The sequence below is a fragment of the Triturus cristatus genome, chromosome 2_1 (genome assembly GCF_964204655.1).
Source record: "Triturus cristatus chromosome 2_1, aTriCri1.1, whole genome shotgun sequence".
NCBI classification, from domain to species: Eukaryota; Metazoa; Chordata; class Amphibia; order Caudata; family Salamandridae; genus Triturus; species Triturus cristatus.
In genome coordinates this window covers 952,675,258-952,692,395 of record NC_140581.1, presented here as the reverse complement: position 1 = coordinate 952,692,395, position 17,138 = coordinate 952,675,258, and positions in this window count along the sequence as shown.

Here is a 17,138-nt window from a genome sequence, read left to right as displayed (position 1 = left end):
TTGGTGTAAGTGTAGCACTTTGTACCACATTGTCGTCATTGTTGATGTGCTGTGTTTGCTATGTGTGTGTGCTGCATTGTGGGAGAGTCGCCCCTGCAGCTCTGATTTAGCAGCCCCTTATCCCTTTGAGGTGGTGTACCTTTGACTTGTGTGCTTTTACAGTGCTGAGATCTTTGCGACTCGGGTCATTTGTGCGCTTGGACGGATTTTGGACTCTTGTGCATTATTTGTCTGCAGATGTGATGTTGAAGTAAGGGGTTGTATGTGCACGTGGATGTGTCAGAGTGTGACCTGCTCCTTTGAGGATGTTATCCACACTGGGCCACCTCGGTGTCGTGGTGTACACCATGTCATGTATTTTGACTGCAGCCATGCTATTGGTCATGCAGTGTCACTTGCATTGTCAGTGTGGCTGACAGAGCCGCTGCTTTGCTGGGTTCAGCACATGTTCATGGGTAGGTTGTGAGATTGGTGACGGGGGGCCCTTTGTGCACATAGTGGGTGGGGGCCTACTCGGTGTTTCTATGTGTGCTTCAGTGTGCCAAAGGTATCAGCGACATGTTCCACAGTAATTGTGGGTGTGCAGTGTGCTACACATGATTGTGCATGTGTGCCACTGTGCCCCTCTCCTCCCGGCCTCCCCGGCCCTTATCGTTACTCACCCTGTTGCTGTTGGGTCAGGCCATATAGAGCAGTGTCCGGTCCCCCAACTCCTTGCACCATCTCCACACTGATGACTGTGGCCACCATTTCCTCCAGCTCATCCAGCTCCTCCTGTGGTGCAGGACTCTTGTTTCCAGTTGCTGTTGCTGCCTTCCGGTTGGCAGCAACTTTCTGCTTGATTTGGCTTTCCATATCATGTCAGCGCCTCTTGATCTCCTCCATTGACCTCCTCAACACTCCGACTGCATTCACATTGTTCACGATGAACTGCCATATTTCCATTTGTGTTGCCAATGACACAGTGGAGGTGACGAACAGTTGTTGGTGGTGTTCTGTCACCTCCGTGGCGATGATCCGGTTTTCCTGCGGACTGAACCCCATCTTCGTCTTCCTCTTCTCCTTGCCCTTCCCTGACCCTGGGGTTCCTGGCTGGTCCTCCGTGGGGCTTGTGGGGTTCGAGTTGTCCTCTGCACTCAGTCTGGGTGCATCTATGGTGCAACGTTGTTTATTTATTTATTTTTTGGTTGCTTTTATAGTGCATTTTCCCGCATGACGCGTGGGAATTGCAAGCCTTTTGCTGGTTATCATTGATGTTTATTATCGCGGTTGGCCACATCACAACTTTTTTCGCGTTGATGTTTCGCATTTTTTCGGTGTCGCGTTATCGTGAGACTATCACATGGTGCCGCAAGGCTGAGAATGCAATGTTAACACGGTGTTATTTTCCCGCGATAGATTATCACACATTCTTGAGAATATCCCCCTTAGTCTTCTTATGTGTTATGATTACCTCTGGCAAGACAGAAATATGTCAGTGAGTATCTTTAATATGGCTGCAGACCAGTCTGAACTTATGTGCTCTCTTTTTGATCGGTGCCACTTCTAATAGGAGTATGTAGCTCTGTCTAACAGAGTAACGTAATTTGTGAAATATCACAGTACAGTTCACCAAAACATTAATACTAATGCTATTACATGTTCCTGGTGGTAAGACAGTGGCTTGTGTAAAGAACTTTGGAGTCTGTAATATGAAAGCAGATTTGGGGATATGGTAATGTGTGACAAAAATGTTTGTGCCGATTTAAGCAGACAGGTTGTGCTTGAGGTACAGCAACACATTATATGCAAACTATCATATTATAATATCACAGCACATTAAGAGCAATAGAGCACAGCAATACAACACAAAACACAAGACAGATATAACACAACCAATACACAAAACAACAAAGACAATACAACACATCACAAAGTGCAACAAACAACAACAAAATTACAACTTAATAAAAACCCAAAAGCACAACTCAACTATACATATACTAGTACAATACAGCATACTAATACAATACACATACACACTAAAAACAGCATAATACTACAATATTGTTATTGTGGTGTGCTGCACACTGAAGTTACTTTTGGGACATCAATAAACACAGCTACATTGCATGCTAAAAGCAGTCAGTCCGAAACTGTAGCAACGACCTAGCCTTAAATTACCACATTCAGTGCCTTTTTATGTGATATGTTTTCACATGTTTGACATGTAGCCTACCTAATGGTGGCCCAAAATCTGTGCGGTGTTGCTGGGGTAGTTGTTTTCACTCGAGTCTGTCTTGGACTGTAATGGCAGAGGAAACTGAAAATCAAACTCCTCCACAAAGGCAAGCATATTTGAGAAATTATACAGAGATTTCAGACATAGTCCCACTGAGCGCCCCTGAACACCCTAACACATTTGTTGTAATTTATAGGTAGTTTACTTTTGATTGGTTGTGTAATCACAGGGATATCGACGTGATAGAACGGATTTGACCCCTAGAGACTAGGGACATGGGCATCAGCAATATACTGCCGGCATTAATTTGACACCCGTGATCTCACTCATTCAGGCAACAGAGCTGAGGTGAGCCGAGAGATCATTTACAGAATCTTTAACTCTCATACAACAGATGAGAGCGTAGCCACCGAAGAGGAGGGGGTTGAAAGAACAACGTAGCCTTTTTCTGTTGCATTCTCTCTCCACCTGTGTGCTAGCTCAAAGATGTCTTAAATTGAAAAGAGTGGTTATTACGTACAAACTACACACACAAAAACCTTTATTGCAGATGGTTTCTCTTTTTTTTCATAGTTATAGGACGGCGTTTTTCAGTATAACCATGGGACACTCAAAATTACCTGAATTTTCATCAATTTTTTTATTCCGCTCATTTAATTCATACTGAATGAGTTCTCTGCATTTCTCTCCCTTGATGAGAGAGGAGGGGCTCTGTACCTGTTCCGTGGATGTTTATGTAGATGGTATTACATTGCAAGGAAATGTATTACTATTATCTGCATTCATCATTATTAATGGCAGTATTCCAAAAATAAATGGTGGGCTGGGTCTCCATAAGGGGGATGCATACATTACTGATGAGAACATGAACATTATTGTGGAAAATGATTGATTTCCCTAAATTATGCACAGATTGATTTAGTAATGATCTAGGGCAGCTGTTGAGCTGCTCACATCCTACAAAGGAACAGCTCTCAATACACAAACATGGGTGTACACCGACTCTCAAGTCCCAGCTTTGATGCTGCATTGACAGGAGCTTGTAGAGCCAAAGCAGCCGGAGCAGCAAATTCAAGGGTTCCACCATTCAATGCAGCAGGGAGGAAGCCTCGCCTCACACACATCACAACAGCTAGACTAGTGAGGAGCCAAAGAGTATTTTGCGTTTTCCAGGATGCTCTGATATACCTCATGTGCACTATTTCTTGTGCTTCTCTTAATTGTAGCAAACATCTGCTCCTTTATTATGCACAAAAGCTTTATTCTGACAGTATCATGAGGGTTAGATTGGGTTATATGCTTGAAGAATCTTGGCACTACCTACAGATGGTGTTGCCACACAAAAATATAGCAAGTCAATAGCCTGATTTAGAAATAAAGCACTACATCTAACACCCTCAGATGTACAGCTGTGTGCAAGTGTAGGTTTTCTACATTATGGAATTCACAATAATTCTCAGGATTATGTGGGAAAAGGTGCCCCAGGTTCGTATTTCCATGCATATTCCTGTGAAGATCATGTGACTTCTCAGAAGTATCCTATTTCTGTACTACAAGAGTCTCCATATCAATGAACGTTGTACAGGAGGAATCGCATCCCCTGTGGAAACACATGCTTTTTTCTGCATGAGGGAAATATTGATTTCTGGGGAGAACCCCTTCCCTACATGCCCACCAAATCTGGGGGCCATCCATCTTCCCTCTCAACGTGGAAAGGATTTTATGGTGGCCCTCCTATGCAGTACAAATTCGCCCGTTCTACTGTGGAAAAAGGAAGGAGAGAAGATTGGGAGTGCTGAGCAAACTATCCATGTTTGTAGGGTTTCACAAACTTCCAAGACTAACCACTGGAGCAGCATAATTTTAGCTCCACCCGTACATGTCACAATTGTGCAATATTTATGTGCACCTAGCACCATATATTCGGTGTGCCTAACTTTATTACTGACAAGTGAAGTTTTCAATTGTATTACTGAATTTCATTTACTGTATAAACTATTGTTTCATAAACATGTGCACATTAACTTTTAACCTAACCATGAAGAAATTTAGTTCTTATACATATTTACACCTTTGTTTCAAGTTATGTTGCATTTATTTGGAAGTGCATTACTCAATGTAAGCATGACCTCATTTAGGTAAGTTACATTTATATTGCTGGATTTATGTTGAAGTTATACATACACATATAATCTTGTAATTGAAGTGCACATTTTAGTATTTAGCAAAGATAATTTAACTAGACCTGAATTTTAAATGCATTTGGATGCCTTGCATGTTCTCTCCAATGCTGATGCGGTTCCAAGGTTTCATTAGCTAGAGAAAGTCCTATGTATTAGTGATAGCAAGGCCTGAGAATAAAATCTTTGCAGGGATGTGAAGAGCTGTGAATAAGCTGAAGAGAGAATCTATTTGTTGTGGTGTACTACCAAAGGTCATGTGGCTGTCCATGTTTTGGGAGATGAGAACATTTGGAGATGTTGCCACTGTGCATGAGAAGTACAATTCTTTTGGTTTCTGGAAGGGTGATGTGAAGATCAAATGAAGAGAATGTATCTGTAGGTTTTATTTAATGTATACACTGTTAGAGTTTAGAGCAGATCCCTTTCTACTATGAGAGGTACACACCTCTCTACTTGTCCTGTACTATATACTAAAAACGTGTTCTTTTTGTTAGAGGTTTCTACTTAAATCCTAACTATGCTGATACCCTCCTGTTTTACCGTCCTATTTCTTCAACTTCTTTTAGATTTTTTATTCTAAACCATCCTCAATCTAAACTTAAAGCCTCATTTAGATGACTTTAAGACTTTTGCCATTTGTACTTAAGTGGCTGATTTTGTCGCATATTGATGGTATTGAACTGGATTTTCTTTGTCGACTAATGCTTCCTTTTGAGTTCTGAACTTAACCGATGCTTAATTTGTATCGATTTGAACTGACTACTGATTTGTAATATACCCAAATTTGTTATTTATTCTTGATCCTAATATTGTGTGGGCAAATGGGGTTACACGAGTTTGAATTGTTTTGTTGACTGCTAGCTCACTTTACTCCTCAGTCAACATCAAAGGTCTGTCAAATGAAAATTGTGACCGTGTGTCAACGCGCCATCAAGGTGGTAGTAGAGGACAGTTGGTTACTGAAGTAAAGAGAGTTAGAGCATCCCATTCTGAATTGGCTCAAACCCAGAATGAGTCCCTAAAGCCTATGTCTTGTATTGGAGGTTTTGTGGGTTTCCAGCAGTTTGAGAGACACTTGTGACCATGAAGGAGTGAGTTTTAATAGGGTTGCACGTTTTTATTGCTTATGTCTAGCTTGCGGCGTTATGCGGAGATTGAGTGGCAAGATGTGGTAATGTTTTGATTTGTCATGTGAGTGTAGTGCTTGGTGTAAAAACTTTGAAGGTATTATCAGACTCAACTTAGCCTAAGATCCCTAGATGATATTTAAAAGTGTCGAAAACACTATATTGGAATTGTCTGCTAAGCTTTACGTTGCTCGTCTTAAGTCAACGGCACCATTGAGATACAGACATTTGTCTTTGTGTGAGAGCAAGGTGTGGTTGGTATAGTGAATCCTAGAGCACAAGGAGAAGCTGTATCTATCAGGGGGATTCCCGCTGGTTGAGGATACACTTAAGTGTGTATCTGAGTAGGTCATAAGGTTTTGTTCCGAACCATTTCTTGCATGATTGAATGCTATTGGTTTCTTAGTGGAACTTGAAGTTGCTTTTTGCATTGTTTTTTGTGCTTAGTGCTGAGAATAGTGTATTTGTGAAATTTGTAAAGGAGGGTCAACTGCTGCGAGGAGTGAGGTTTACGTCACAGTGTGTCATGCTGGGATTGATTGGTGAGTGGGAAGCCACGCTGGTAATGTTGTTGACGCTGAACGATAACTGTAAATAAATTATTTCCTGTTTTGAGAAAAAAGATTTATTGCAATGATTTTTTTTTTTGCAGAGTTTTATATAGCGCGAACTTGACCCAAATCCAATCAGGTATCATAGCGCTTTACATAGCACCATTTACGTTACATGAGGACACACATTAATTTTTTGTTAGGTACGGGGAGATTAAGTGATTTGCCCAGAATCACAGGATGTTTTAGCGTCATTACCGAGACTCGAAACCAGTTCCCCTGGTTGATCCTATTGTTGAAAAATGCCATTTTTTATGGCTGTATGAGATCTGTTCAAGGGAGATGTGAGAATACCTATTCGAAAGTGAGAAAAAGCAATAACTGAAGATATGCCTGGTCATTAATGACTAGAAATGTGGGGCTTCACATATGTATTTGGCTTAATCAATGGCATAAGATCACTGAGAAAGAAGGTGCATTGATGTTTCCATGATATGGCACATTTAATTTGAGAACCATTAAAAATCTGAGAAGAATAGTATATTAAATGAAGCCCCCTCCTAGACCTGCACAGTATGAATCACTTATTGCTTAGGAGCGAGCAGCTCATGATAGGCAAAAGGAAAGATATCAGGGAAGAGCCTGAAATGTGCTGTGCACCTATGCTGTTGCTAGGTGGGATGCAGAACAAAAGAAGTGGGGAACTGATATGATAGAGGGATATAGCATGTACCCTGTATTGACATGCAAACGAAAAGTGAAAGGAAAGGAAGAAAAAAAGAAAAAGAAGAATAGGAGGACATGGCAGAAAATGTAGTGAGAGGACGAAGACTGTAATAGCGATTCTAATGATGATCTTTTGAGGGCGTTGTTTTTGGAGCATTCATCTCCGTACAATGAGGCTCAATTAGAGGAAATGAGTGGTGCAGGTACTAGTGGAAATCCAGGAGTAATTACTGCACCAGTGAACACAAGTCATATTCAGATTGGAGGGAGCACAGGGATTAATACTCCTATTAACCCTAATGTTTTGAATGCCCCAGATACACTTACTGTCCCAATTACTATTGGCCGCACAGTAACTCTTTATAAGCTTGGATGGACAGGGAGCACCACAGATAATTTGGCAGTTCCTGCTGGAGTGGGTGCCACAGGCAACACTCCTATGGACCCGGGAATAGGAGGATTTCCCCATAGTCCTTTAGTCCTGACTCAAGTGAATACCCCTTGTGGTGCAAGTGCAGATCCTAATATGAACCAGACAGGATTCTACCCTACTGGAGACTTTGCTCAAAGATCAACAAGTTCTGTCATGTCTATATGGCCTTCACGTCTGAATTTTAACCACAGTATTTCCAGAGAAGGGATAACGTCTAATCCCCTATAGCGCAAATGAGTCCTAGTGCTCACAAATTTGATAATTGGTTTAGGGTTTAATTGAAACTGCAAGAGAAAGTAAAAGTTGAGGACCATGCAAAGAGGCAATTCATTCCCCAGTGAGAGAAAATGCAGTGGATGTGACAAAGTTAAATTTAGAACTGGGCAAAATTATAATTGGAAACTTGATTTGCCTGATTAGATAGTTGCCAAGAGAGTGAACTTGTGTACATGTGTAAAGATGTTTCTAAACATGCAGGACAGGCTCATGAAAGATTATCAGAATTAGCTAAGAAGTACAAAGTTGATTTGACTAGAACTAAGTCTTTGCAAAAGGGTTACTGTGTATGCTTTGACAAGAATGACATCACTAGCATGAGAAAATCAGGAATGAGACTGTTAAGGGACGGATTAGTTGGAGTGACCCAGATAAATGGGAAGGTAGATGGGTGAAAAAGAAGAAACAATAGCTACCGAGAGGAGAACCACCTCCGTACACAGTAGAGGAAGAGAGCACTACTGCATTTTCGATAAGGGCTATGCCTGGTGGGAGTTATGTTCATGTACCTTGGGGTAGAAGTGATCTTTCGTAATTCACAAATGATTTCCCAGATTAAGAGAGAAACTGGTGGAGAGGTATCCACAATGTTATACCTGGTCTTTTTTGCAGGTTTATCCCCAAACTTTTTTCCTTTTGCCACCTATTTTTTCTGACCTGTTTTTGTACTCTGGGCACTTTACCACTGCTGATCCGTGCTAAAGTGCATATGCTCTCTATGTAAATTGTGATTCTGATTGATTATCTATGATTGGCATATTTGATTTCCTAGTAAACCCCTACTAACGTGCACTGTGTGTGCCCAGGGCCAGTAAATCAAATGCTACTAGTGGGCCTGCAGCACTGATTGTGCCACCCACACCAGTAACCTTGCAAATGTGTCTCAGACCTGTCACTGCAGTGTCTGCATGCGCAGTTCTTAACTGCCATGACGACCAAGCCAGTGCACCCACTTACCAGGCCCTAACTTTCCCTTGTCTTACATGTAAGTCACCCCTAAGGTAGGCCCAAGGTACCCCCATGGGCAGAGTGCAGTGTATGTTAAAGGTAGGACATGTAATGGTGTGTTTTAATGTCCTGATATTGAAATACTGTGGATTTTGTTTTTCACTATTGCAAAGACTAGCTTTCCAATAGGCTAACATGGCAGCTGCCTTGTAACATTTTTACATAGTGTAACTTTCCACTGGGCACAGCTAGACAGTTGGAGTTTAGGGTCTCTGAACTCAGAATTTAATAGCACACCTTTTAGTAAAGATGGTTTTTAAATTGTGTGTTTGAAAATACCACTTTTAGAAAGTGGGCATTGTCTTGCTTTACCAGTCTATGTGCCTGTTTGTGTATTCACTATCTAGTTTTGAAGGGACAGGAGGTGGGGATGCACATTCACCATAGACAGTCACATGGGAGGTTGAGGTGTGTCCTGCCTTTCCTGGGTGACTCGTCGCCAGGCTGTGTGGTTGGAGGAGTTGTCACTTGCACCTTAATGAACGGTCGCTGCCTTCCACAAAGCTGTCTCCACTTGCTGTAGTGAACCTGGCCTGAACAAGGCAGACCTGGCTTACGTGTGCAGCAGAGACTTTTCTTTGTGCTGCCTTAAAAGAGAAACAAGGCATAAATATTGGGGATCTGGCCCCAGAATTTAAGATCACTTATGGAAACAAGAGGACCCCGCGAAGATGAAGAGCAGGCAGAACTGTGTGAGGAGCACTACCCTCTCATGTGTGAGGGGTGGGTTGGTCTGCAGTTGCTGATTCTGTCTGTGGGCAAAGGAAATGGACTAGCACTTTTTGCCCTGCTGTTGGTATACTGCTTGAGACGATCTCCAAGGGCTTGATGAAGAGCTTGCCTCCTGTTGGAAGTATCAGGGAAATCAAAGACTTTAAAAGTATCATTTCTGGATCAAAAAGAAACCTGCCTGTAAGGGGACCTGTGTGAGGAGCGCAGCCACTTGATGTGTAGGAGTGGGTTGGCCTCCAGCTGCTGTTTCAGTTGTGAGCAGGAGAAGGATGGGACTGGTCTTCGCCTGTGCAAAGGAAGCACATCATTAGCCCTTTATTTCCTGGTGCCCTGGAGTGATATTTACTTTGTCCGTGTCTCTGACCTTCGAACCAAGTAAGCGTGTGTGGAGCGCTTCATTTTTGGTCTGCGGAGTGTACTCGTGGCAAGGACCAAAGAACAGGTAATTTAATTAAAGTAGTACCTCCAGCTCGTGGTCTGAGCCTAGCGCCCTGCTCCTTGAGTGTCTCACCTGAGAGGAACCCACAGTGAGAGAGGCACTCACTGCAGCCACCCCATCATTACTGTGGCAACCAAGATCCCTACTATATCACCCCCAAGAAATGAGGAGGGTGTGTGATGGCTCCGGTGTAGAACATGGCTACACAGCAGTCCAAGAGGATCCAGAGGGTTCCAGACACACCGCACTGCCAAGACCATCATCATTCCAGAAGGCTGTGCTGGTCGGCAACTGCACCGCGCGATCATGGGCAGTTGCCCTTGTGGATTCTGCCTGCAGGTACCCGGCGAGATCTTCCCACCAATGGGGGCATAGTGTATGGTCCCTTTCCTGACACCTACCTGGGGACAGAATCCCTGATTCCCTATGACGTGTGAGTCCTCAATGGAGGCCCCCGCTTCAGTAGTTTGGGGTAGTCACAAAAGCTACCAAAATCACTATATTGTCACTATCATTTCGGGACATGCAAAATATGTACAGTGATGGTGTGTGGTGTTTTTGTGATGTAGGCAATCTATAGGCACCTCCTTTAATGCACTAACTGTGATGTTGCAACGTTGTGACAATTGACTAGTTGATAACGTATTATTGTAATATGTATGTTGGATTTTTGTTGTTTTGGTCATGTTTAGATAACAATACTTTATTCTTCTAAACCGGTGTGGTGTACACTTGTGGTGTTTTCACAGTGTTACTGTGTGTTTGGGTACAAGTACTTTACACCTTGCCTCTGAGATAAGCCTGTCTGCTCCTGCCAAGCTAGCAAGGGGGTGAGCAGGGGTTATCTGAAGTGTGTGATCCTCTTACTCTGACTAATAGGAAGGGTCCCTACTTGGACGGGTACAAACACCTGCCAACTAGAGACCCCCAATTCTAACACACAGGTTGAGTGATTTAATATGATTTCAAAGGTTTTGTTGGTACATTTGAAAACCTATTTCGATACTGTGGTACCAAGTAACAATTTGTGACCAGAATATAAGGTGGCTACAGAATGTCCGAGAAAGGAACCTGCACGAAATGCAGTGACAAGTGCTCCGTCACCATTGGTGATAAAAAAGTATTAACTAGTGATCACTTTTTTCGAAAACAAAAATACCAGCAAGTGACTGATTGGGTCAAGATTGACAAGATACCTCAAGAGCCCAACAAATCAGTGCATGCTTATCATGAGAGATTGTTACAGGTGTTTAATCAGTACAGTGGGATGAAAACTCTTGAGCCGAAAGATATGGTAAACCTTGTGTTTCAGTTTGTGACAGGTTTGAGACATGAGGTTGGTCCGATGATTCAGCAGCATTTCATTTGTTGGCAAAATAAATCAGTAGATGAAATTTAGAGGGACGCAAAATACTGTAGTGATGAAATAGAGCTGAAGCAGAAGTGGTTGAAAAAGAAATTGATGGTGGCACAGATGAGAGTGGCACAGAGGGGAACCCAAGTCAACATTTTGTGGGAAATTTTGGTTCTATGCAAGGAGTGTATCAGCTCCTATGATGCTTATTAGAAATGGGTCCCTTCAACAGAGTAGAGGTTATGGTGATTCAATTCACCCGAGCACTGGGATTGATGTGGTCACTTTGAAGAGACTTGATCTTTGTCATTATTGCAATAAGTTAGAACATCGGAAGTAGGAATGTCATCTTAATACCAATAACATGGTGAATAGGAATCATGTTCAGAATTTAGGATTTACCCAGCCCCACAATAATAACCCAGCACAGCCACAAAGTGTCCAGAGACTAAGAACACAACATTTTAATTTGCTACAAGTTCCAGTAATACAGGTTCCAAAAGCGCCGATTTTGCAGCAGATTGTGAACGGGCGCCGATTTAATTAAAATACAGTTCCAACAATTTCCTCTGAAGCGTTTGAAGATTACAGTTCTGACCTGTCACAATGACAGTGCTTGTGGAGGGAGGAGGACTGTGTGCTTGTCGCAGTCTTGGAGGTAGACCAGGGTGGTGCATTCTTAGAAGGTGAGGTAAATGGCCACCCTGTATCATTCTTGATTGATACTGGTGCTACCCGCTCTACTGTGAGAGCTGAAAGTCCCAAACTTACCCTTCATGGAAAAAATAATCCAATGTTTAGGCGTTGCAAACCAGCAAAAGACAAGCTCATTGACAAAGTATGTGCCAGTAAAAATGTGGCCCTCTGAGGAGAACTGCTGGTTTGTGGTGTGTGGTTCGAGTCCTGGAAGTCTGTTAGGGCAAGACCTGTTGTGCAAATTGAATTGCATTATTTATTGTACCCCAAAGGATGTGGTGTTTCAGACCCATGATGCAGGCGTTGCCTTTAAATTGGCAAAGCACGTTCCAGATAATGGATTGTTCCCCTTGATGACAAATGGTGATTTTTCACCACATTTAAAAGACACTGTGAAACTAGAGGTCTGGGACTTTTCTGGAAAGGACATAGGTGTCATCAAAGGAGCTATACCTGTCCGCATTAATGTAAGTCCAAACATTGAGTACCCAAGAACCAGACAATATAATTCAACCCCTCAAACAATTGCTGGGATTATTGCAGTGATTGACTCAATGATACAGCAAGTCATTTGAAAGAGATATAAGGAAGTCCATGTAGCTCACCCATTATGAGCTTGCATATGCCTAGCGGTAAGTACCGCATTGTCCAAGACCTGAGAAAGATTAATCCTGTTGATCATGTTATTGTTCAATGTTGTCCCATGGCACTAAAACCAGCTGTGATTTTATTCCAAATTTCATGTGAGGCTGAGTGGTTCACTGTAAGCCATTTGTGCCAAGCCTTCTTTTCCATACCGTTGCATAGGAACAGCCAGTTCCTCTTTACAAAATAGTTCAGGAACTGTGTTTTGGCATGGTACCAAGTCCCACAAGGGTATGCGGAGAGTCCATCGATCTTTAACCAGATACTCAAAAACAATCTTGAGTCCGTAATCATACTCTGTAACTCAATTTTAGTGCAGTACATCCACAACCTGTTGATTGCTTCAAACACACAAGAGGCTTGTAAACAAGACACTATTGCTCTGTTGAACCCCTTAGCTGAGAATGTTCATAAAGTGTCCCTAAGTAAGAAACAGTATTGTCAAAAGGAAGTCCTGTATCTTCGACATTACATTGAGAAGGGAATGAGGAAGGTAGCACAACAAGGAATCTGACCGATTCCGCAAATGAATCCACCAACTACTCAGAAAGAAATCAGGATGTTTTTCAGAATGATCGGCTACTGTCTCCACTGGATTCCTAACTTTTCCCTAGTGGCCAAGCGTTTAAAGAGGCTGACACACAAGTATGTGTCTGATCCAGTACCTTGTGATAACTATTGTTTGGTTGCTTTCTCTTAGTGCTTACACAGTTACAGAAAAAAAAGTTGAAGGCCTGTTGCCTATTTTTCTGCTACCTTTGACCCCCGTAGCTGCAACACTTGCTGAATACCTTAAAGCTGAGGCACCCACCAGTGTCCGCATTGAATGGTGTGAAAGTATTGTAATGGGTAATCGCTTCAATGTCTTCATGCCCCACCTTGTACAAATATTGTTGAACACAACTCCTTACAAATAGCCCCTTGACTAGGCCTGGGCAAAATTTCCGTTCTGTTCGCGGAATTTGCGATAATTTGGCATTTCCGCGTTCCGCGGAGAGCGCGGAAATGTCAAAATTTCCGCATTCCGCAGCTTTGCGATAATTTGGTTCTTGCTCGCGCTGTAAAATAATACATTCTCGCGGGCGCGCGATCGCCTTACCTGAATCCCCGCGTTCGCCGACAAGTTTTCCCGATCCGGTCGCGTTCTCCATGAGATGTTGTATTGTTTTAGCCATTTGCGCTGTCTCGCGACAGTTCGCGTCCGCAGTTACGTCATGCATCGCGCGATCACGTCTTTCTTCTCGCGATCATGCAACTGAAAACAAGATGGCCGCGCCCGCGAGCAACCACAGGGGTAAGTTAGCGACCCGCAACCATGCAGAAAATATCGCGAACGGGCGGGAAAAAAACTTCCGCATCTTCGCGATATTTCCGCTTGTTTGCGGAGATTTTTAACATTTTCGCGATAATTTGCGAAAGTCGCTTTCGCAAATTCCGCCCACCCCTACCCTTGACCAGATACAAGCAATTATTCTAGCCGCTGGTAATGTGACATTAAAGCATTTTACCACTTTAAATCCTACAACCTTGCTGCCCTTGTAAGAGAATGAGAATGATGATAGCAAAGTAGAGCATGACTGTCTGGATGTTACGGAACTGTGCACCAAAAAAGGTACTTTGGATGTAGGAAGCGTAATGTCCAAGACTCGATGCATCCGTTCTGCCTTTTTCTATAAATTAACATCTTTTTCCGGGTGTAGTCAGAGGGGGCACTTCTGCTGACATCGAGAGATCTCTACATGCTGATACTTTTGCCCAGCGTCTGATTAACATCTCTATGAGGGGTGTCCAGCTTGTGGCCAAGATGAGGTCCTACATTATTACCCATCAGGTAATGGAGTTGGGTCATCCAGTAAGGGGATTCTTAGCAGAACATACACATATACCCTAGACACTTATGATAGAGTTCACATAAGAGATTGGTATATTATCTCATATGCTGGCATATATACGTTGTTTCAGCACAATATTGGAACCTTTTATTTTGTTCACTGTCCTGATACTTGTTATAACTTTCATCTGCTTCTGTTTATGGATCATTGTAGCACATATATTCTATACAAGAATCATGTTGGATCAATAAACATTGAAAAACGTCCCTCTGTGTATTATTTGTATATTTTTCTGAGCGAAAGAGAGCCCAAGTATATGAGCAAAAGGATCCAGATCTGTCACAACGGTTTCTTATGGAACAGGGCTGTCATATTCAGTGGTTGCCAGAACTTTTCTCTCCATTTCTAGGTTTAGGGGGGCTTATGGTGGTACTTTGAGGTAGCTGTTCTATTGGACAACATATCCTGCTGAGGGTGCACGGAATTGGCACCATCCCAACGTTTACATCATCTAAACATGCTCACTTCCTACCGATTAGTGGAAACTACATGACAATCTGCTAGTGGAAAGAATGTTGCAATATTAGGCAAACATTTCTTATCATATTCACAGGAATATGATAGCTTTCTTGAGCCTGCTCGAGCAAAGGGTTTTAAATTCAATGCAAACTTTTTTATTAAATTAATGGGTAGGTAGACTACACAGATAAGGACACATACGCCAACCAAAATTCCACATTCCATGGTGGAATGTATATGACAGTACCCCAGCCCAACAATTTAAAACCAACATCGCAGTGAATGGATGGCATAATGTCTTCCAAGACACATTAGAAAGCACACAACCGAACCATCAAAACTACTGAAAGCTCTCCAAAAAGAACAAAGCTACTTTGAACTTAGCCTAGACCAATCAGTAACTAAAACAGGCCCTAAACTAAGTAAACAAACCAAAACAAAATACAATATAAAACAAGACTATAATCAAAGACCCAAGGACTAGAATACCTAGAAACAATAGCAAAATCTATACTATAAATGATTACCCATACAACAACTACCTACCACAATAACCAAGATACACTAACAACCAATTTACATATTTTATAAAATTTTTAAAATATTTATGCCCTCCAAAGTATTTTATCCCAAAATAATTGACATATTATTATTAAAATAAAAAACAATTACTACCAATTAACTGAAAAAAAATGTAAAAATTAAGTTACCGATCAAGAAAAATGAATCCATGCACAATAGTACATAAAGGGGCTCATTATGATGTCAGGCGGAAAGCCTCCTCCCAACAGTCAGAATCTCCTCGAATGCATTGGAGCCCTTCTGACTGACTCAGTTGGTTTACAATACGACCGCCCCATTTCGATGTTTGCAGTCAGATTGTAAACCGCGCAGTCATTCCGAATCTGTTACAAGCGACTCGCGGAGTATCCGTGTCAGTGAGAACCACATCGTACATCCCCATTGACAGCGTTTCCGCCCTCTGGATTACAATGTTGATTTCCAACAGCCTTTCCGCGCTGGCCTGTCCGACACAGAAATATTGTCAGAAAGTGACTATGGGGGTCCCTGGCAGGGACCCTAAGCCTCGCAACTTACGGTTGATGACCGAGAGGGTACCTAAGGGACCCCCCTGTAAAACCCTGCACCGTGTGGCAGGCACCTCGGGGTGCCTGCGAAAGGGTGCAGGAGTTTCCACAAACACTCCATTTCTCCATAGGAGTCTGTGTCACAGCTGCTTGTCGGGCAGAACACAAGCTCCCATAAGGAACAATAGGACTCCTACCGAACAGTGTTAAGTCGCATCGTAATCGGGCGGTTGGAACCAAAATGTATTGACAGCAAAACATGTAAAAAAATATAACATTTCTCACCCATATCTAAAAAAATTAAAATAATTTACAATTTTGTTGCAGTAGATCGCCCTTACACCGGTAGGAATCCCAAACGAAAATGATCCAAATCATATTCCATAAAAAGACAAAATCCCCCCCAAAAATGAAAAAACAGCAGAAATCCTTTCCGAGCACACATCGAGTATTTAAATGTCAATAATGATCTCAAAATCACAAGTGTGGTCATAGTCCACTTTTAATCCATAGACACCAGTTCAGGATCAGGGTTCAATCCAAATTCTTAGTACAGCCAGTAATCCTTATGATACGGTCCATATAACAAGTGTAGATTTTTTCAAAAATACATCTTGATACAGCCAACACTTATTTAGTTGTAAGGTATATTGTACCTCAAATTCTTCTGGGTTGTAATTGCGAATTCACAACAATGATCTAACATAGACCTAGACCGAACCTTCAGCCAGCAGTTTGTCAAACAGGATGTAGTCACCAGAATCTGAAGACATAAAAGAAATGTAGTCTGCTGTAGACCATAAGAGAACCATCACCCACCATAGTGCCAAATACAGATTTTTTTCCGGAATCTGAAAGGATCAGAAAAAATTATTGTCCTGAATAAATTGTCCAAAAGTAAGGGGGGTATTTATTAAAGGGTGATGAGTATACAGGAAAAATGTGTAACCTTGAGGTCGAATAAAGACCTTATAATAAGAGAACCGGATAAAGGGGGTGAAGGAAGTTACCCGATTAGGGTCACCCGGGTCACTCACAACCACCTCTCAGCCTTCCATACCAAATGAAGAGTCGGACAGTAGAGAATACAAACCAATATTTGTTTATTTAGATACACTCAGAGTGAAGCCCAGTCTGCTCAGTAGCTAGGAGTTGCTGAAGAGGGCCTGACATCAGCAAGCATAAAGATTCATTATGTATATTTTGGAACGAATGAAAACACGCTCTCAATGCAATTTTCCAAGCAGATTCAGTTAAACAATGAAGTACAGAGGATAAGATTCGATTCTGAGGACGGGCACCCACTAT